The 22,528-nt window shown below is 33.9% G+C and overlaps 1 long non-coding RNA gene across 1 annotated transcript in view; it reads left to right on the top strand.

The window, feature by feature from the left end:
- The window catches only part of LOC103100911 (uncharacterized), a 48,242-nt gene that overhangs the window by 8,321 nt on the left and 17,393 nt on the right, over positions 1-22,528 (top strand). Inside the window, exons 2-3 of the long non-coding RNA XR_008912881.1 lie at positions 543-600; positions 2,450-2,573. This is a non-coding gene — a long non-coding RNA (uncharacterized LOC103100911). The remainder of the gene's footprint in view (positions 1-542; positions 601-2,449; positions 2,574-22,528) is intronic.

The following is a 22,528-nucleotide window of genomic DNA, read 5'->3' as shown; positions in this document are numbered from 1 at the left end:
GCTTTGTGAACTCAACAATTCTGTTAAGCTTCATTGACCACCTCAGAGTTGTCATTTATGATATGAGAGCCCCTTCTTGCTCTTAATATAAGATCTTTTAATTCTAGAAGTCAATGTATTTGATGGCTTATTTGATTTTAATGTTTTTATTTAAAAAAAATTGATTAGGCCTATATAACTGTGAACTATTTTTGATTATTAAAATATATATATTGATATATGCATACATATAATTTAAATGAGGGTATGTGGAGTAAAACTGCTTATTAGTAAATAAAATAAACATGATGAAATAAATCTGTTTGATTTTTGGATGTATATTTACATCTCATGAATAGAATTAAACCAATTTGCTAAGTATATGTGCATACCTGCAAAAATAAGTATATTTCAAAAGGGTCTTATATTCAGTGATAAAAGAGGAAGAATTAATGATGAATTATTAAATATAATTTATATAATCATGATGAATGTTTTTGATAGCTATTTTAAGCTGCATTGCAAAGACATTTATTTTATTTGTTTTTTTTTTTCCCCTCCAGGTGTGATGCCAATTTATTTAAATGAGTTCCAGGAAAACACTACAAAGCATGAGTGCCTGTAAGTGCCTGTTAACAAAATATAAATGGCAAAAAAATACTTTTCATCCTCTCAGAGATACTTTTGTCACTCTAGAGTCAGAGTGTCTTTAGAGCTAAGTAATTATCACATTGAGACACAACCACATTTCTAAACACTATACAAGTACTAAGTGATAGATATATCCAAAGTGTGTACTTCCTTCACTTAAACCATAATAGTCTTCAGAGCAAACTCAAAGTCTCATGGGTCTGAAGAATGAATAAAGTGTGAAAATAATTGTGAAGGCATGGCCTGAGTTGATTGGATTTTGAATCCATGATCTCAAGAAATATAGATAATATATATGTTGGTTTCTAAGCTCAACTTCCCTACTCCATGACGTCTTAAAAAAATACATATATAGTATTGGTGAAGTGAAGGAGTAAGCATTTATTAAACAATTACTATGCAATAAGCTCTGTGCTAAATATTTCAAAATTATTATCTCATTGGAGCCTCACAATAATCTTGAAAGGTAGGTGCTATTATTATGTCCATTTTATAGTTGGTGAAACTGCGACAGAAAGAGGTCAAGTGAGTTGATGAAGATCACACAACTAATGTCTGAGGCCAGATTTAAACTTAGGTCTACCTGACTCCATGGCCAGCACTTTCCATTGTACCAGTTAGCCACACAAAAACTCTAAGTGTGTGTATGTGTGTGTGTGTGTGTGTGTGTGTACACACACACACACACACACACACACATATATATAAATGTAATTATATATGCATATAAGTGTTAAGATGCATTGTTAATAAATTTTGTGCCTATTTAGTATATTTGACTCTAAACATAGGGCGTTCATTTGTTGCTACATAACCACAATATTTTATTAACATTACTATCATTATTTATATTAATAACAAACTGGAATGATTTCTGAGAAGCTATCTAGAAGGAGTCCTCAAAAAAGTGCTACATTTAAGATAGATAAATGAGAACCAATACTATATTTATTTATTTATTTATTTATTTGTTTATTCATTCATTCATTTATTCATGTATTTATTTGTTTATTTATTTGTTAATTTATTTATTCATTCATCTATTTATTTATTTATTCATTCACTCATTTATTCATTCATTTACTTATTTATTTATTTGTTCATTCATTCATTCATCCATTCATCCATTTATTTATTTATTCATTCATTCATTCATTTGTTTATTTATTTGTTTGTTAGTTAGTTAGTTTATTTATTTATTTATTCATTTAAAACCCTTACCTTCCATCTTGAAATCAATACTGTGTATTGGTTCCAAAGCAGAAGAGTGGTAAGGACTAGGCAATGGGGGTTAAGTGACTTGCCCAGGGTCACACAGCTGGGAAGTGACTGAGGCCAGATTTGCACCTAGGACTTCCCATCTCTAGGCCTGGCTCTCAGTCCACTGAGCTGCCCCCTAATACTGTATTTAAAGATATCCAGCAAAAAGAAACAAATATCTGTTATTGATCAACTATAAATCTGAACATCTCTCACTATTAGGACATTTTCTCTTTTTGCTTTTTCTATACCTTAATTTCATCTATTCTATTTTAATAGAAATCTATAATATACATTATCATAACATTTACTTTTGTTTTAAAAAGCCAGTAAGTCACATTCAATCTTATTTTCCCAATCACTACATTTTCTTGAGAAGTAGGCAATATCTGGTTTGAATGTCTATTTATTAGTTATGTAACCACAAGACAGTTACTTAACTTTTCTGCACTTCTGTTTCCTTACTTGTAAAATAGAACTAATAATATATTTTTTTCTTTCAAATTTATAAAATTTTATGAAGAAAACACTTTAGAGACTATAAAATATTATATTGCAGATGAGCTATCAATGAAGCTGACTTTTGGAAAATTTGGAAATCTTACAAACTTCGTTGGACATTTCTCATATGAAAATTTGCTCTTGGGTTCATATAAACTGAAGGAAGAGTGACAGGGGAAAAGGTAATATTTTCATGGTTCATTTCTGTGACAAGGAGATTAGAAATTGGCATTGTGTGGCATTCCAAATGATGGAATGAGAGTAAGAAATGCCTCTGTCAGGAGTGGACAATTGACTAGATGTGCAATTTTACTTCTCCGTGTCTTAGTTTTTTCATGTCTAGGATGAGGGGAGAAGACTGGATGATCTTTATTCACTTGAGGTATATTAAAGTTTAGAAGACTGAGTTAGAAGTATACATCTGTGAGCCAGATATATCCAAATATAAGCCTCATTTATTATTCAAAATATGTCCTGTTTAAAAGCTAGGAATTTATTTTTAATATACGTAAATTGTGAGCATATTACTGTGTTATAAGATGACACTATAACATGAATGATGTTATAATGAATCCATTTATGTGTGAATACTAATGTTATGTTTGTGAAAAATCATTACCACCTGTGTAAAGATTATTTACAATTATGAATGTCAGGTGATTACAATTGATTTGACTATAAGATCTCCTGAATATAATCTTTGCCTCTGAAATGAGATCAATTTAAAAGAAAAATGCATAATTATAGATTGACTAGGAACTCTGGTTATTATCCATTCTTAGCCGTGATAGCAACCTTATTTTGTACAATAAATATGTCTGTGATTACATATCTCTAATTTTATATAAGACTTAAAAGTATATTTGTTTTGCTTAAAGTATCTATTTTTTAGTTTTAATGTCTATATTATTTCCCTCTTTATGAATGTCTATTTCACATTTTTCTCTATTTCATAATATTTATCAATAACATATCTGTGAATAATTTGCTTCACATAATTGCAAATTTCACAACGAGGGACTAAGAAAGTAAAAAAAAAATTGTCACAGATACAGGGCTTCCTAAGCACACAAAGCAACAATGGTTGAAGGCATTTCATTTTTGATGGAAATATGTTGATATTATACAAACAGAACAGACTTTCAAGAAAAAAAGAAAAATCAATGTAAACTTGCTAGATGTTGATGTGGAATTTAAACAAAGACTCAAGCAATATTTGGTGGGATCCTATAAAAAATAGCATAGGGAGCAAAGATAAATAATCTCACAACTGGTCTAAAAGGTGTTACTTTCTAATTTATTAACCCATTATGGCATAAAAATAAAATGTTCAAAAACTGGGACACTGACTATTGATGTTTTAAAATTTTTAAAGGCAAAAAGAGGAACTTATAGAATGAGGAATGTGAAGACTTACAGGGTTCACTCTTGAAGTTAGTAATTGTGACTTATAGGTCATGGACAGATCAGAACACTTTGACCTGGGCTTCTTTCTAGGTCATTCTTGATATAGTACACCTATATGTTTGAAAATCTGTTAACCTAAAAAAGAACTACATATCCCAAGAGCCTATTGACTTCCTGTCATTACATACTTCCTATAGACAGAGGATAAAGGGTGTGTGTTTTAGAGGCTCCTCCTCTCTGATGGAGCATCAGCTGTGATGGTGATGAGTGAGGTTGGCTAAAAATGGCTAACCAGCCATGTCACATTGTCTTTATTTTGTATCTTCTTTATTCCTTGATTTCTAATCATCATTAATAAATCTCTTAAATATAATATTATTATTGAGATTTAATTTTAACTTTTACACATCCCAACCTCCACAAACCTTCTGAGGTTCCCTGACCTCTAAGGGTCCAGACCACTAGGGGCTCCTGTCCTTTGTGACCTTTGGGTGGTTTTCTGTTCCCTCTAGCCTCTTATACAAATTATTCTGATATAAATTACATTATAAAACAAGTTTATACCCTTAGGATCAACATAAGAACTTGCATATGATTAATATGATACCATTTAAAATTGATTAAACCATGTACACCTTTGAAATTTTAACTCAGGCATACATTCTTAATCTGGTTACATAGACAGACTCTTGTCTGGGACTATATTCTTATTACAAATCATAGTTATAAAGTATCAAAGTAAAGGGCTTCAGGGGAATTTCCATTAGTCCTTGGCTGTGTAGACCTACCTCAGGACATTGATCCACCTCCTCAAGCCTAGCCTAGGAGAGGGGGCAGAAAGACTAACTTTTTCTCTATAAACTATCTATCTTCCACTCCTTCAGGGGAAGGAGGTTCTCTTCCCAAAAAGCAACAGAAGTTCTACTACTACCACCCTCAGCCACTTCTCCCCAATAACCCGAATAAAAGTTTTGCCTTCTATGAGCAGAATTCAAGTGACAAATTCTTTTGGAGTGAGACTGTACTTATAACTAAGAGATTGATATTAGTTAAGAAATTAAATGAATTTCCTAGTGCCACACAATCAGTATGTGTCAGAAATGGGACTTGAACTAAGATCTTCCTGGCTTTGAGACTGGGTTTTCCAATATATGAAGTTGTTGCTTTAATTTTATTTGGTAGTTACTAAGCATTTATTGAAACAAAAAGATAAAACTTTTCTGGAATGACATTTTCTTTTCCTTATACCACTTTTTTTCAATTGTGTCTCACTAGGGAAAACTATTCCTTATTGTACACCTTCATTTTCAATAAGATGATTTTTTAAAAATTCCATTTCTAAATAGCATCATCATTTTCCAGTCATGCCAATTCATGATTTATTATTATTATTATTATTAGTATTATTATTTTAATGTGCCTATACAGTTGTTCAATGCAGAAGTTATATCCCAGAAGCTCTCAAACTTTTTGTGGATAATTTTTCCCACACTCTGTTCATCTATTATAAATAAAAATGAATTGTTTGCCTTTTAATATTGACAGCACTCTAGGAAAATTTTTTTCATAGAGTTCATAGAGGTTCACCAAATCCCAATTTACTTTGAATATATTTTGTTTGTATATCATGTATATGTTTACATGTTATCTCCTCTCTTAGAATGCAAAGTCCTTCGGGGGTTTGTTGTACACTATTTTTTACCCTTCTTAGTTTTGTCAGGACCTGTTCTGGTCCATGGAAGGTGCTTAATAAATACTTATTGATATGACTTGTCAAAATTATGCGGAAATTGATCATTTAAAATAATTAGTGTTGTTACCACTTCTTGATGGATCTACTACATTGTTGAAATTGTTTTGTGCATTTTTATTTTGGCTTTACTTTTTTCACTCTGCTTCACTTTTTATATACCTTCTCACGTTTCCTTGAATTCTTCATATTTATCATATCTTATGATGTAGTAATATTTTTCTGAGTAATATAGTGAGAGTAGTAATATATTTGAATCAAAAGATATAACTAATTTAGAAGCTTTTCTTGTACAATAGCATTCCTTTTTCCTAGAAAATTTGACCAAATTCAATGAATCACTTCCATGGGAACATTATGCATATTGTTTCTCTATAGTTTAAGCATGATGTTCCCATGAAAGTGAATCCTTAAATTAATTAGGTCATCTCTTTAGGAAAAAAATGCTAATAAGGAAGTATGGCTTACATTTAACTTATGGATGTCTACAACATTCAACATTTTATCTTAAGTAACTCACAGTAGGAAATAAAATAAAAATACGTGTAGTAGATTTTTCTTTTTGTAATTTTTTCCCAAAAGCTAGGCAGAAAATCTCACTACTTATGAGTGTCAGAGCAAAGTGCCAAAGCCAAGTGTCAGTTATCATATTGGGAAACATTACCTTGCTTATCACTACAGCAGATGGTATATTTATATCAAGTTTGTTGAGCGCTATTTCTCATAGTGTATTCTGAAAATTCTCCTTTTAAACTGACTTAATGGGGGCAGAGTTGTGATGGCCTGCTGGTTTGTTTCCTTTTTAAGTTCTCCTTTTCTTCCTCCAACCAGGTTTTGAAAATGTGCCAAAACAAATAAACGAACCAACTTGGTGACCTAGAAATATTATTTTTAAAAATGTATTGGGTTAGAGAGTATATGTGTCTAAGTATTCAGAGTTTTTAATTTATATAATGCCTTATTAGCTCTCTTATTTTTAGATGCATATGATTAATTAGGAAATATAAACATTTAAGACATGAGGATTTATTGGTGAACATTTATACTGTACATTTTAAATCTATAAATTTGTCTATTATTAATTTAGGTTACCAAAATAACCATATAAGGTTAATAATATAACCACGAAGATAAAAAAGCTCATGCATCATTTCATATAAGTATTCTTACATAAGACCTAAATGCAAGGAAAATTTTTTAATACAAATCATAATGACTAGACATATTACCTCATATTTCACTTAGAATAAATGTCTATATTATCATAATGATATTATATTAGCATTTAAATAATTTAGTTTCTTTTATAGTGAAATATCCCATGTCATTCAGATTTTTATCATTTTAATAGTATTCTAAAATAGGTTACTATGTGAAAAAATTTAAATATACATGTTGAGATACATATTTCAAAAATACCTACTATTTTTATATAACTAAGTTCATGTTAGATTATGTTTATACAATTTTCTATATGGTATTTCATGTCATTTCTTTATGAAAGTGTTATTCTCTGACTTAGAATTAAGATGAGAAATTCTGAATTCTATATTCTATACAATTTATTTTCTCTGTTGAATTAAATTCAAGGAGATTTTGATAAATATCTACTCAACTAATGAAGGCAATGTTAATGATAGAATATTATTCTTTGAGAGCATAATTATGAACCCAAGGTCCAGCTATTTGCTAGTGATGTGACTATGAAAGCATCAGGTTCCACATATGTGTAAGGTGCAATTATACCTATCTGCATATTTCAGTGGATCAGAATGTTGGTTAACTGAGATAGTGGGTCTAAAAGCGCCCAGGAAACCATAAAGCAGGTTGCTTGGCTTTTATAGCACTGTTATCCTGCCCCTCCTCAAATCTCTGATTTTTCCTTGTCTGTTTCCTTTGCTTCTCTTCTTTGCTCACCCCTAAGTTGGCCCTACAATTGAGCTTTTAGAATCATGACATCATAGATTTAGAGTTCTCAAAAAGTTCTCAAAAATATCCATAGCTTCCATGTTGCCTATTAAATCAAATTGATCCTTTATCAAACATTGACAAAGTACCTTTTTTGTGCCAGTCATTATCCTGGTCAAAGGCTATCCAAAGAAAAATGAAGCAATTCTTGCTTTTAATATCCTTATACTCTATATGAGGGTAAATATCAGTTTATATAAGCACACACTATTTTGTATTTATTTTAATACATAGTAATTTGGCAGAGAGAGAACCTTAGCAACAGGGGATCAGAGGAGGCCAGAATAGTTTCATGAAGGTCATGTCTACACTACATTTTAAGAAAACTAAGGATTCTTATCATTCGATCTAAAATACTATTTCCCTAATATGTGTCAGAGGAGAACAACTTTTGTCCAAAAAAATAGCTGGAAGCCAGCGCAGAGGTACAGAAATAGGGAAATAAGACATTGTATAAGAAGAAGGACAATCTTGTTAGATTTATGTGTGTAGAGAAGTAATATTGGGCCTGGGTTATGAAAGGACATAAATGCCAAGAAGAAGTATCCATATTTGATACTCAAGGCAATAAGAAGTCATTGTGGTTTATTGATGTGGGTGGATGCAGGACATAGTCAAACATGCACTTCAGGAAAATGAACTTGAAAGCTAATTTGAAGTATGAGTTAGAATGGGAAGAGATGAGACAAAGAGATCAAAGTTCTCAAAAAAACTAAACTCAACCTATTTTTTCTTTTGTAAAATGGTAATAATTATAATAGCAAGCATACAGGTAAGAGCTTTAACATTTAGATCCTCCCATCAATCATGCATAATTGAATAATTATTACTCTCATTTTATATGGGAAACAGAGACAAAGAAAAGTTCAGTGATTAGCCCATCATCACACACCTGGTAAGGATGTGAGGCAGAATTGGAACACAAATCATCTTGATTCCAAGTCTGACTCTTTATCCAGTATTGCCACCTAAATATCCCTTCCCTAGACTACCATTCCCAACCTAATAAATGCTATAAAGAACAAGTTATTCTATGTTCTAGTCAAAAGGGAATCTTTTTTTTTGTCTGAACATTTGTCATCTTCACACATGTGCTTCTACCAATCAGCCCACATCCAGCTGTCTATATCCATCATAGGTTCAGTTGAAATGCTTCCCTCTTCCAGATGAGCTCACTGGACAATGATCTCTCTTCCTCTCGTCTTCCATAACATTCTCTGTTTTTCGCCTGGGATTCGGCACAATTCTGGCTTGTGCTAAAGTCATCACTGTCAAACTTGTCTTATCATGCTACCAGACTATACATTTTGTGAGGGCAGAAACTGTATCTTTTCCTTAATTTGAAGTTTCCAAGGCTACTATCACAGGCACTTAGTAAGTGAATTTTAGCAGAAATAGTTTTTCATCTAAAATTTCATGTTCTTTGTATATTGGAAGCTGCATGTTTATTGATAACTATTAATGTTGCTATTAAAACAATATTATCTTTAAGGTAGATTAACATCTGCTAGTAAGTACTCTCACACTCACTCTCTAGTTCTTCCCATCTTTCTTGCTTGGTCTTCTCTAGTCTGACCTCTTCTTCCTACCTTTACAGGACAAGGTTTAGGTTCACAGAGGACAATTACCCTGAAGCTATCCTCAAACTCTAAATGAGTGCTTTTGAGTGATTTATTACAGGGAAATACATCTCTCTACTCACAAATATCTCTTGAGCCTTAGAAGGACTTATCCATTTATGCAAACTGGAGACCAGAATGAAATCACGATTGGCACTTAAACACAATCGTTTTTTTAATACTAGGACAAAGTGACAATAATAAAATCACAATTATAAGGCAGATGCATAAATAATAGGTCATTGAATGCAAAAGAATATGCATTGCTGTTTAATCTTCTGATACTTCTTATATTCCATTTTGGTCACCTGGGGCCCATCTTCTAACTGAATAGAGACACATTTTTAATTTGCTGTGGAAACTTACTAGATGTCTTGCTGACCATCTTCTCTCCAGCTTTGCTTTTGCTTAATTAGGCATCCTGATAATAACGACCTCCTAGCCTGTTTGTTTGTTTGTTTGGCATGAGGCCATTATAGTTGAGTGGCCAGGGTCAGACTATTGGACAGGTCTTTATTTACCCTGCAGTGGGATATAGACTTCTCCACCATGCAGATGGCAGGGGGGAAGGTGAAACTCTTTAGGAATCCTGTAACACCTCACACACAAACTCCTAATCAGGTGATCAATTATTTCCTGTCTCTTCAGAGCATGGTTGGCCCCCACCCTTTGTTGATCCCCTGGAGATCAGTTCTTGATTCCTACAGAAGCTGCCCAATACCTTAAGTGGTACCCCAACATCTCTGCTCTCTTGCATTTGCTATTACCTTAGATTTTGCTGCAGGGATGACTGGCCTCAAGACTGTAGTTACCTTCTCTTAGTTGTAAATACAGCATATCACTAGTTACTTCAGCAACAACTTGGAGTTAGTCCTTCCCATTAGAATCTGAGTAGACTAGCTAGATGGACAAAAAGCTGAGCCTGAGCCATTGCACCTTCCCTACTGACCAGGGGCAGAGAGAGGACTTTTGAGTCTGACACCTGTGCCCACGTGATAAGGAGTCCCTTCATTATTATAGTCAGAGAGCCTTATTTTCCTATCAATATACTGAAGTACCCACATAAACCTGGGTCAAACTAATGCAACCTCTGCATTACGTTTCCCACCTGCAGGGAAGAGAGTGCATACTTACAAAAACCTAGCAAGAAAGTACATTAGTGGAAAAAATACACATGCTCAAGATAACTCCCAATTCTAGACTGTATGTCTAGACATCATTGGTCCATTTTAGAGCACAAAAACCTGCTTTTCTGTTAACTGCTTTTGTCCTTACCACTCTCCTGCTGAACAGATCATCTTCTAGTCTCAAATTGAGGAAGCAGTTATGCCTCATTTAAGTCAAAAATCACTTTTAAAAGGGTTCCCTACAGTTAAGCTATTGACTTCGCTAAAACTTCCATGTAAGCCAGGAAATTATATTAGTCTGGCTCTCTCTAGGTGAGGCTGACAAGTCTAATGAGTTCTTCACTAAGAGTTTGTACCAATTGATCAACTTATAGAAAACAGCAAATCCCACAGCAAAATTCCTTAAGTGACCTTCTCTGGACAAATCAGGCAAGAAGACAGCTCCTAATTTCCATAGTTCTTTGTTATCCACTTAGATCCTCCATCTCTGACATGGCAAAGCATCTTTAAAATTTGTCTTTCCATAGAGAACAAAAGACACATCTAAGGGTCGTCACTATTCTCAAACTCCGGACTCTGCTGGAGGTGACTAGGTGAAATTTATCTCCCAATGAGCTCAAACCAATTTCCTTCCCATCAGGTATCTAGCAGTAGAAATCTTCTTGTCAGCTGACTGCAACAGCTGATTTACATAACTCTACAAAGCTGGCTTTTCTACCTTGTGCTGATTCTTCACTCTCTTGCTGTACTCAAATTCAGTGTGTCACGTACTTTACGTGATTCAAATCAGAACCCCCTGTTGGACAATAACTCATTTTTCCCTCAAGAAGAAAAAAATTCATGAAATCTTCCTTGTGAAACTGGTCATATTTATTTGATCATTTTATGTTCTCTGAACAGTCTTTTGATATACTATGCTGTGAATATTAACACCTCAAGGCTGAAATAGTTACACCAAATGAGATTAAGGGTACCAATCCACTTGTTGTTTCAATCATTCCACGATATTTAAAATGATTCCCTTCAACACTGTCTCTTATCTGTTTTATCTTAACTGCAACTTATGTTTTTAGGTCACATTTTTTTTTATTCCTTCTTAACTCCAAACTGTTCATAACCTATAGAGGCAAAACCTTAGATCCTTTATTATGGGAGTTAAGGTTGTTGTTGTTGTTGTTTTTTAAATTATTTATGCCACAAATGAAATTCTATACCTTTTGGCAGTCAAACTGCTAACAGCTTGTCTGAAAACTTTTTTTTGCACATATTTTTAGTTTTAATTAAATGAGAGTTATTTTCCTGCCCCTTTCAACTAAAACACTGTTTACCAAAAAAAGGAACATAATTTGATTTATTAGTTGACTTTTTTCTTATATATGTAAAAGTCCCCTTTCTCTGCATTTTGGCAATAAACTGTTCATATGATGAACAGCCAATATTTTTAAAGACCTTAATACCTTACCATAACATTTCTGTTATAGTGTTTTTTAAGGAAAAAAAAAGGAAGGTTTTGAATACTTTTGCTGAAATATGAGCGACCCCATGATCATATAATCCTACAAGTCTGTGTGGAATACTATTAACAGAAAAATTCTACCATCATGGGTCAGGGTTCAGAAAATGCACAATGTGGAGAGAGAAGGGAAAGGTTCTTCCTTCTAACAATACACCCAAAGAAACTTAAATTCAAGATTTATAGCTGCAGGACCTCAAACCCGGGCCTGAGAGAATGAATTTTTAAAATCCCAGTATATCATTATTCCAAGATTAATCATAAACTTTTTTATAAATTTTAAAATAAAGGAAGGGGATGGGGAGTTACCACATTCCTTTCTTTCCTTTTCAGCTTATGTTAAAGGTCTGGCTGTTGTCACTTTGAAATTCAATGCAATTTAGCTCCTGCCTGACTTGAAGCTGTTAGATTTAAAACCTCCAGACAGGGGGCAGTGATTGACATGCTACCTTTCCCCCTTGGTAAGTGACAAGTTCTTCTGTTGGCAGCTTCAGCCTATATATCAGTCCTGTCAAGATCTGAGGGTATATTATGGCAACCGTCTGTTATTGCTTTGGGTTTCTTTGGTGCCAAAATTCTTGCCACGGAGCAGTCATACAGTGACTAATGCCGATCCTGGGTCCTTCCTCTCTGTTTGCCTGGAGGTATTGTGACAAAAAAGGCCCTGCTGACTCTTGCAGGAGGTTTTAGTTTTCCCTGCTGAGTAAGTTGCATATCACAAGATTCTTGCGACATTTCCCTTTTGTGTCTCAAACTCTTAGAAGCAGATGTGCTCAAATAAGCAGCAAGTATAATTATCTGGCAACAAAGAGAAACCTAAGACATGTTTTCCCCTTCAACTGTAAGGTTACTCATTTAGAAGAGACAAACACTACTGGTTCTGGTGATGTGCAGTTCTGTCAGCATTTACTTTACTCCGTATAATGTCCAAGGTTTTTATTAACTCACTCTAGGATAGTTTGTAGTAAATTACCTTTTCAAAAACACAAAGGGAAAACAACAAATAAATGCAACCTTAAACCGCTGGAGATTGAACTTCTGAAATGATTGAATCGGTCCTCAAAATGTTGCTTTAATAAAAACTGGATAATCAAAGCGGTGTTGAACTCTGCTATCTGGGTTATAACAGATTGTTTCTTATTTTTCAACTTGAAAACAATTTTAGTTGAATGAAAAAACTCAATGACTAATTTTACTGTTTTCTTTAACTAATGAAGTTGATCTCAATGTAAAATAACTATTCTAAAAGCTCTGAGCCAATATAAATTTTTTTCTATTTGAACACCGACAAATCTTTTCTAAAAATTTCCAAGAATAGTTTTAGGGGGCAGCTGGGTAGCTCAGTGGATTGAGAGTCAGGCCTAGAGACGGGAGGTCCCAAGTTCAAATCTGGCCTCAGACACTTCCCAGCTGTGTGACTCTGGGCAAGTCACTTGATCCCCATTGCCTAGCCCTTACCACTCTTCTGCCTTGGAACCAATACACAGTATTGATTCCAAGACAGGAGGTGAGGGTTATAAAAAAATAGTAGTTTTACTGTAATTGAATATACACCTAATATAAAACTATTACTAGATTAATGATCACCAAAAGATAGGTTGTCAAAGGAAAGGGCACTTGTAGGCCTTTACCAGATGATTTTAAAAACTACCTCCTAAGCTAATCCAAATAACTCAAACTGATATTTTGGATTGTTTTTCCCAATCTAATATTCTGGAATTTTATTTGTGTATGAAACATATATATATATATATATATATATATATATATATATATATATATATATATATATATATATATATATATACACATATAAATATATGTGAATGCATTTTTAATGATTTTTAATTAACTCTTATGGGTGAGTACAACTTTACCAAAATTACCAAATTTTGTACAAAGTACAAAAAAATTTGTACAAAATTTGTACAAAAGTACAAAAAAAAGTACAAAATTACCAAAATACCTCATTCTTTTATTATCAATAAAATGTATTTCATCGGTTCAGAGATTATTTCATTTTGTCTATTCCCTTTTATCTTCTATTTTTATAGAATGATGAAATATATGCTATGTCATCTCCATTGTTTAAAGCAATGTTTTGAGGACCCAGTGATTTCAGAATTTCATTATTTCATGACAGTCTTATTTTTTCTGTTTTCATTTAGAAACAACAAATTTATTTTTTATTAAAAGAGAAAATCCTTGGATGAGATTGTTGCAATTGTTTTAACTTATTGGTTTCAAAATTTGCCTATAACAACTGATAATTATATAGGTACAACAAGTTTTTAAATTGACATACACTATCTTTTCATTTCAACCTCATAGCCCTGTGAAGTAACTATTAGAATCCCCATTTTAAAACTGAGAAAAATAAGTCTCAAGTATTTTGCTCAAGGTCACATAGCTAGCAAGGGTTAGAGCCAGAATGTGAAGTCCAAACCTACATTCTTGGTAAAGCTCTTTAGCTCTAATGTCCTTCCACAGAGCCAAGAATTTCTCCTCTGGAGGACAAAATAGGAATTGGCTGTCCCCCATAATTAGGTGCTACCCTCTCTTGCCCACCATCTCTGTTCTGAAAATAGAACTGTCTTTTATTTATAGTTGGATCATTTAGGTACCAGCAGGTACCATACTCAATAATGTTTTTTTTTTCTCCCTAAATACATTCTTTATGCCCCCAGTGAAGCTTGATCTAGAGAATCTAGCTATATTGTAGGAGAAGAAGGAACTGGTTCAAGAGGTTGTTTCTCCATATCCAGATTCATCTATTAAATTCTTAACAACAGAAACCTTGATATATTCATCATTGAACTAGGCAGTATAGGCAACAGTGGCACCTGACTTACCCACCAATGGATCCTCATCAATGAATTTAAATACTCTCATGCCAATTATGGTAACTTAGAAGGTACTCTGGTAGTTTAATATTTTACATTATTTAGTCTCTGAAACTGAGCACATCATTTCATGCTTGTTTTCCTCATGTGTCAGGCTTTCTAAAAAGTCAAAATTCTTCAAGATGAACTTTAAATCTAAGACTTCTACCTCCTCAGCAACCCACGCCCCTATGGGTCCTTCCTCACTCTATTTCCAGATGATGAAGAGTGAACATTGGAGAACTATACTCAGATCCTCCATGATTTAAGGAGATATAAGATGAAAAATTAAAAATCCAAGTATATTTTATAAGATTTATTAATAATAACTTGAAATAAAGGAAAGTGATAGCCTGAGTAAAGAGTAGCTGCTTGAACCACAAAAAGCAAGGGAAAGAGCGAGAGAGAGAGAGAGAGAGAGAGAGAGAGAGAGAGAGAGAGAGAGAGAGAGAGAGCAAGAGCAGAGGAGCAGAGAGAGAGCACCTTACCAAAGTCAGGGGGAAGAGGAGAGAGCATGGGAAGAAAAAACAAAAGGTGAGGTTGCAGCAAACTTTTATCCAATAGAATATAAGGATGCAACATGGGGACAACAGGAAATGATGCTGAAGTGAAGTCCAAGGATACAATATTCTATGTACACATTCCCCTTTGTGATCCTTTGGGAGACTAGTTGCCCCAAGGAATCATTTTAAATCTTATAACTCTAAAGATTTTTAACTAAAGGCATATACAATATAGCAGTTTCTAATGGGAAATTATAATAATTTGGGGATAAGAGGGAAATAAAAGAGAAAAAGAACAAAACCGATGATTGCTACATTGACAAAAAAAAACAATTTGGGGGCAGTCCCCTTTAGTATAAGAGTGTACATTTAAAATAAATGCATTCAATTCCACACAGTTCAATTCACCACATTCAAAGGTTTACTCTGGATCTTCTGGTGCAGTGTGTGGTTTCTGAAGACATCTTCATGGCGCCTTCAAAGAGTTCACTTTCTGGATTTGGGGAGGTAGCAAATTTATCATACTAAAATTACTCTCAAAGGAATTTAAACTTTGCATTATAGGATAATAATACATCCCCCTGAGAAGGATATTGATAAATACAGACAAACATGGCTGAGTTATAAGGTATATAAATCAATTGTCAAAAGAAAATCCAAAGCATCAAAAAAATCCAAATAAAAGAGAAAATTATAACTTCTGAATGAAATCTAAAATATCAAAGTTTTATATATAAAATTCTAAGTAAGGAAAATTAAACATATGACAGGTCCTTGAATCAGAGCCCAATTAAAGTGATTTATGTCCCTTAAGCTTGTATGAGCAATCATGCACTTACCCAATCAGCAGCTAGGACTACAGAAAATTTGGCATACTATGAAAGACAGAAAAGGGACTAGATTTTAGCATTCACTGGTCTGATTTTACCTTTTCTCTCAGGGATAGAGCAAGCAGGATGGCAGCCAAAGTTTGGTACTTGGTAAAATGTGGCTCAGGGAAGTCCTCTATCTAATATGTCAAACAACTGTAACCTCAAACCTTAAGTATGTTCAAGTTCTCTTGTCTTGGTTCAGAATCTCATCAACCCCACTGACATTGATTGGTCTCATTGACTGTGTGCTCGATTGGCCTTATTCGGGTTCTGTTTGTGCTTCCTTGGCACTGTGAAATGGCTCTTTTTGTGTTCCCTTCTTCTGGAATCAGACACAATCAGTAATAAAGTCCCATAATTTTAGAGCAAACAATGGCACTGTTTCAATAGTGTAAAGCTTTAGGGTATGAATTGACATTAGGACTAATGGACATTTTAAACTTAACCTATTGCAAAATCAACAAAAAAAAAAAACTTTAATACTGGTAACATGTACTTTGAGTTCAAAAAATGAGAGAAAAAAGAAAATGCAAATACTATATTGCACATACAAGGGAAAACAATAATAAAAATATTTTAAAAATCAAAAATATATAGCTTACAATCAGTGACACACTGAGTAAGTCAAGGAGAGGTAGAATTCAAAGTTTTCTCAGCCCAAAATGAAATCTATTTCCTTTTTAACTTGGCCATGATTTACAGTGTGAGTGCAAATGATTTTCACCAAGCAATATCTTTATAAAACAGTAGTACAGCAGATAATGCACATTCAAAGAAATATCAAAATCCTCAAAATCATAATATCCCAGTTAATGACAATAACAAACAAATCCACTATCAATAAGATTCACATGAGTTGCTATGTGACATTTAAAACCTTTGAAGTCATGGATACTTGTCACAAGTTCTTCAGATCTAGCCAGTCTTTCAACCTTGACTGAGATATTTCTAACAAAGTCTATTACTTCCAAAATGTGGCAGAGGAGTCCAAGAAAAACAGAAACATCTGTAATACTGATGAAAATCTTTTGGGTCTAAAATATTACTAAGAATTTTGATCATTCTGGTGGAAGGGTAGAGTAAACTGAAGAATTACAAATATTAAAAAAAAATTCAGAAACTACGAGGCTTCCCAGGAAAATTCTTCCCACCTCCCAGATGAGATAATAACCCATTACATAGTAACCACACCCAAATTTTTAGGAACCTCCCTCCCTCTGGTATGAGACTGTAACAGTGTAAAATGCCTGTCTTTCCCATGTCAGGAGCTGAGGACTTAATAGTGAAAATCACTTCCTGATGTCTAATCCATTACATTTTTAATAAATGCAGTGTTGGAAAAATACAACAATGTTAATTCACGCCACTTCAACCACAAATAGACCCTTACATCTTGTTACAAATAACTCAGAGGCAGGCAAATGATCAGTCAGAGGTAGAGATGCTATTAAATATCTAAATATCACTTCTGAAGATCCCTTAAAATTAACTGAGATATTTAGCTCATTAAATTCTCCAAAAGTTGTATATAGGTTGTAACCAGGTTGATGGAGTCCATCCATCATCTGTGTGACAATTAACAAAGGCAAAAAGGAACAAAAGGCTGTTAAGGCAATACACGATCTCAGTGGATCTGATGACAAATCTAGCATCCATAAGGACCTATAGTTTTGCCAATGAAAAGGGTTTGTGCAAGTTGTTTGTGGACATTGACAATGATATTATCTTCAGTATAGTCACAGGGGAAAGGTATAAATAAATACAATATAAGAGAACATATAGTTAATAGCCAAAACACAGTAGCTTAAAATGATTCTGTATAACAGAAGATATTAGATTAATATGTGAATTAAAAAAATTAAACCTTAAAGCAAATAATTAGCTAATAAAATAAACATGATGGGATATAGGCACTGAATTCAAAAGTCCTCATCTCCAATTCCAATAGACTTCTTTGCTATTTAGGAGGGAACAAAACTGAAAGAGTTAATATCAATAAAACAATGGAGTCTGAAAAGGTTTGACAAATCACCTCTAGACTATTTTTAAGGTTACTTCCCATTCCCTGTAGCATCATCCATTTAGATTCCTTTGGTCATACTTCTGGAGATTCCCATATAGGCACTAGGCATAGTGTGAACAAATCTCATATTGTGTTGCAGAAACTAAGCAGGTCAAAATGACAAGGGGGTATAACAAGGTGGATCTCCCCTGTGAATCACAGAATATGCAAGCTATAAACTTCAATGTATCCACTAAATACAAAACCTCCCAGGAACAGAAGTAAGAAAAGACATCCTAATGCTTTAAGCTGCATGAGCTGTTAAGGCTCTCTGGAAATGGAAGCTGTTTGAGATAGGCCGGAAACTGGACCATGCTTTGTAATCTCTACTTTCTATCAGTAGGTATGTACTAGTATGTACTGCCTAGGAGTAAAATACTCACAAGAATGTTTGGGAGAAAAGTTCCCTCCCTTCTTCCACAAAGGGGTAAAACCAGTGGTCCTGTGATACCTGAATCCCCACCCACACATCTAGGAGCTTAAAAGTCCTCCTAGGTTAGCCAGGCTGGGAAGCTAGACAGGGTTGGGGGTGGGCTGGATAGCATGGATTGGGCTGCACCACACTGTGTTCCCCTGATGAAAAGCAGCTAGGGCAAGCTTGAATCCCACATTGGGGTGGGGGTGGGGAAAGGGCATACTTCACCCTCAATGCAGAAAAAACAAAAGTGCTTCTAAACAGCTTTCAAACTCTCCAACAATTGGGCACAGACTGCAGTAGTTCACAGACAGCAGAAACATCAAGGAACAACCAGGCAGTGTCTGGTCAAACCTGGGAGGCAGCATCAGCAGCAGCAGGAATGCAACCGCCAGAGCAGTAAAAGCAGTGGGTCACCAGAAGCAGCAGGAGTAGCAGGAGCAGGTGCGGGGCCAGGTGAGGGGCCTGGAAAGTGCCAGGCACACAGTTAGTCTCTAGATTTCATGATGGGTGGACTCTCCACCACCAGGCAAACTTATTGTCTTTTTAAGCAAGGCTATATGAGTAAAAATTTTGAGAATTAATTTCCCAAAGTAATTGGTCAGAAATGTAAGATTAAAAATTAATATCCACTACTCCAAGTGTTATATATTTTATAAGATTTATTAATAATAACTTGAATTAGAGGAAAATGGATAAAGTCTGAGTAAGAGCAAGTTTAGCCAGACCACACAACGAGAGAGAGAGAGAGAGACAGAGAGAGAGAGAGAGACAGAGAGAGACAGAGAGAGAGACAGAGAGAGACAGAGAGAGAGAGAGAGAGAGAGAGAGAGAGAGAGAGAGACAGAGAGAGAGAGAGAGACAGAGAGAGAGAGAGAGAGAGAGAGAGAGAGAGAAACAGACAGACAGAGAACGCATGGGAAGGAAAAAAAAGGCAGGGTTACAGCAAATTTTTATCCAATAGAATGTAAAGATGCAACTTGTGTACATCAGGAAAGGGATGCTGGGAAATGAAGTTCAAGGGTACAAAATTCTATTAACAGAGAAATCTCAAAATGCTCACCTCACCATTTTCCATTAGGTATTGTTCTGCATTCCATGATCTCTAGAATCATCATCTTACAAGATGAAATCAATTCAATAACTCATTCTTCCTTGTATCGTTATCATGTCCTGCTTTGGATATACCTTCTCACCTTCAGCTTCTTTTTTAGCTATTGCATTCTTTGATCAAGTTGTAGGGCAGGTAATATAGTATGCCTATCAACAGTTTTTCCATATAGTGCCTGGCCAATTTTAGGTACTTAGTAAATGATTACTAAGTCTCTGATGGGTATTATAGGAATTATCAAGTCCCTTCTCTGAAAATTGAACCATTTGATTCTAGTCATCTGTGTCAGCCAGCTTGAATCACAGAGAACTGAGAAGTTAAAACTCATCATACACTACAAGTTAGGGCTTTATTTTTCATTTTTATTATGTCAGTATGAGAAAGTGATGGAGAAAAGTTAAAAATACAAATTGAAGTTAAAACATATGTCATGTATACATTTTTGAAATATACCCTGTTCAAGTATCTAGCTGATTAATAGTCACAAGGACATTAGATATTAGGCAAAATAGCCCCAGCTCTCAAGGAACTTTCAATCTAATATCACCAAAACAAAAAATTCTGTCTCCTTGGATTTGTGGAAATCAAGTCAAAACCAATTTGGTTGATTTTGGCCCGAGACTTGCACAAATTTCCTGGAGAGGAATAGTATCCTTAGGATCTAAAATTATCATAATTATCTAAATATCTAGAGGCATCTAGATATCTAAATTATCTAAGTATCTTGGCAGTAGTGGATGATGAGAAGCTGTATTTGTCACTTGTCTGTATTATTCTGGGCAAGTTACTAGACCTCTTGGTGCTCTGGGCAACTCTAAAATTATAAATTAGAGCAAAGGTGAAAACTTGTATTGATAGAGAAAGAATCTAACGCACAGATAGGTGCCATTTTTTAAAATCAATATTGTCAGTATGAAGAAACTGAGGCAAACAGAGGTCAAGTGACTCTGAATTCAGTGCCATAACTTATACACGTATGTGTGGATACAAACTTTAAAAATCCCTTTAAACATATCAAGTGATCTTATGTGTAGAAGTAGAAACAGACTTCTGATTTCAATATTATGAGGGCCTTCTCTATATTCAGTTTAAAAAAATAGACTCATTATACTTAGGAAAATTATTTGGAATTATGCAAAAAATCTGATTAAATTATTTATAGCCTTTGACTCAAATCCCTAAGTATATTCCACAAGCATGCCAAAGACATCTCCTATATATTTCAAAACATTCATAGCATTATTTATTTTTCACAATTTCAAGAATCTCAGTACAAAATAGTTGCCAATTAGTTGGAAGATGATTAAATAAATGGTACTTCATTAATATAATGTCATTTAATTTTGGTAAAACAAATAAATGTAAATAATTCAGAGAGGCATGGAAAATGTGTATGAACTGATACAAAGAAGTAAAATAAACCAATATATATGATGAATATAAAATAAATGGAAGTAATAACAGCAAAGAAAAAGACATTATGTAATCATGACTAAGATTCTAGCATTCAGAAGAATTGAGAAAGTTGTATATCCACCAGGCATTTGTGAATACAATAGATAAAATACTACGTCTCCCATCAGAGTCAGTAATACCTGAATTCAAATTTGATTAAAATATTTTCTAGCTATGTGACACTACAGGTTGCTTAACCTCTGCCTCATTTTCTTCAGCTGTAAAAGAATGATAAAAAAGACCTATCTCACAGGGTCATTATGAGGGTAAAATGGACATTTGTAAGGACAGTACCTAGGATGTAGTGGATGATATGTAAATGTTTATTCTCTTTCCTTTTTCCCTTCTTAGCAAAGGTGAGGTGGTGATGGCATATTGTATATACAAAAGGCTCAGTCATTGTGGTGGTCAATTGTCTTTTTTATTTACTTTGCTTCTATATTCATTAATATAAGGTTTGGCTTGTTGAGTGGGGAAGGAGAGAGGGATATATATATATATATATATATATATATATAAACTTTGTCATTAAAATTCATATTGTCCCAAAGTTCTCTGATAATTTCAGTTGAATTATGAAGTAAGAGGCCAAAATTCAGTGGATTTAGAAATAACAGAAATGAGAAATAGAATCAACTATGAAATTGCTTTCTTGCTGAATTTAACTGAGGAGAGAGAAATAGTTGAAAAATAATAGTACAACAGCTACTTAGACTAGTCAAAGTATATATATTTTTTTAAATCAGTGAGATGTTAACATATTTGGAGACATCAGGAAAGGAACCTGTGGACAAAGATGGAATGAAGCCTCAAGAACTAAGATGATAATGAAAGTGGAGACAACCTAGGAGAATGCAGGAGAGGAGAGATAAAGAATGTAGCTAAATGGTTCTTTTCTTGGCAAGAAGAAGGAACATCTCTTCATATGAGATGAATTTGAAGGAAGAGATAATTGGGAAGGATAGCTGAGTGTTGTGAGATATAAAGGATTGGGAGAAGAAGGAACTCTAAGAGAATATATTCTCTTTCCTCTATACATTATTTTAAATAAGTTTTTATTTATGTCTTCTGTTACATAATTCTAACTTTTCTCAGTCTCACTCTCTGTCTCTCTCTCTCCATTTCTTTCTTTTTCTTTCTCTCTCTCCCCCTCATTCAAAATAATATTTTAATGATAAAAATATTAAAAAATCAGGAATTCTGATAATTTGAAAAAATCTGAAAATAACTATAAAGTAAAATACTTTTGTCAGGTGATAAAATATTGAATTATTATTTCTTGATGGCATGAGTATAATGAATAAAGAGATAAAAAGGAAGAATAGTAGCAAGAACTAGTGTGGCACAGAAAATATCCAATTCTCAATAAAGTCAAGTGTGCGAGGGGCAGAGATTAAAATAAGCAAGCAGGTAGCATGGACTGAGTTGTGCTGAGACTTCATCTCCTGGAAGG

Source organism: Monodelphis domestica, chromosome 6, assembly GCF_027887165.1.
Source record: "Monodelphis domestica isolate mMonDom1 chromosome 6, mMonDom1.pri, whole genome shotgun sequence".
NCBI lineage: Eukaryota > Metazoa > Chordata > Mammalia > Didelphimorphia > Didelphidae > Monodelphis > Monodelphis domestica.
This window is presented reverse-complemented; position numbering and strand designations above follow the sequence as displayed.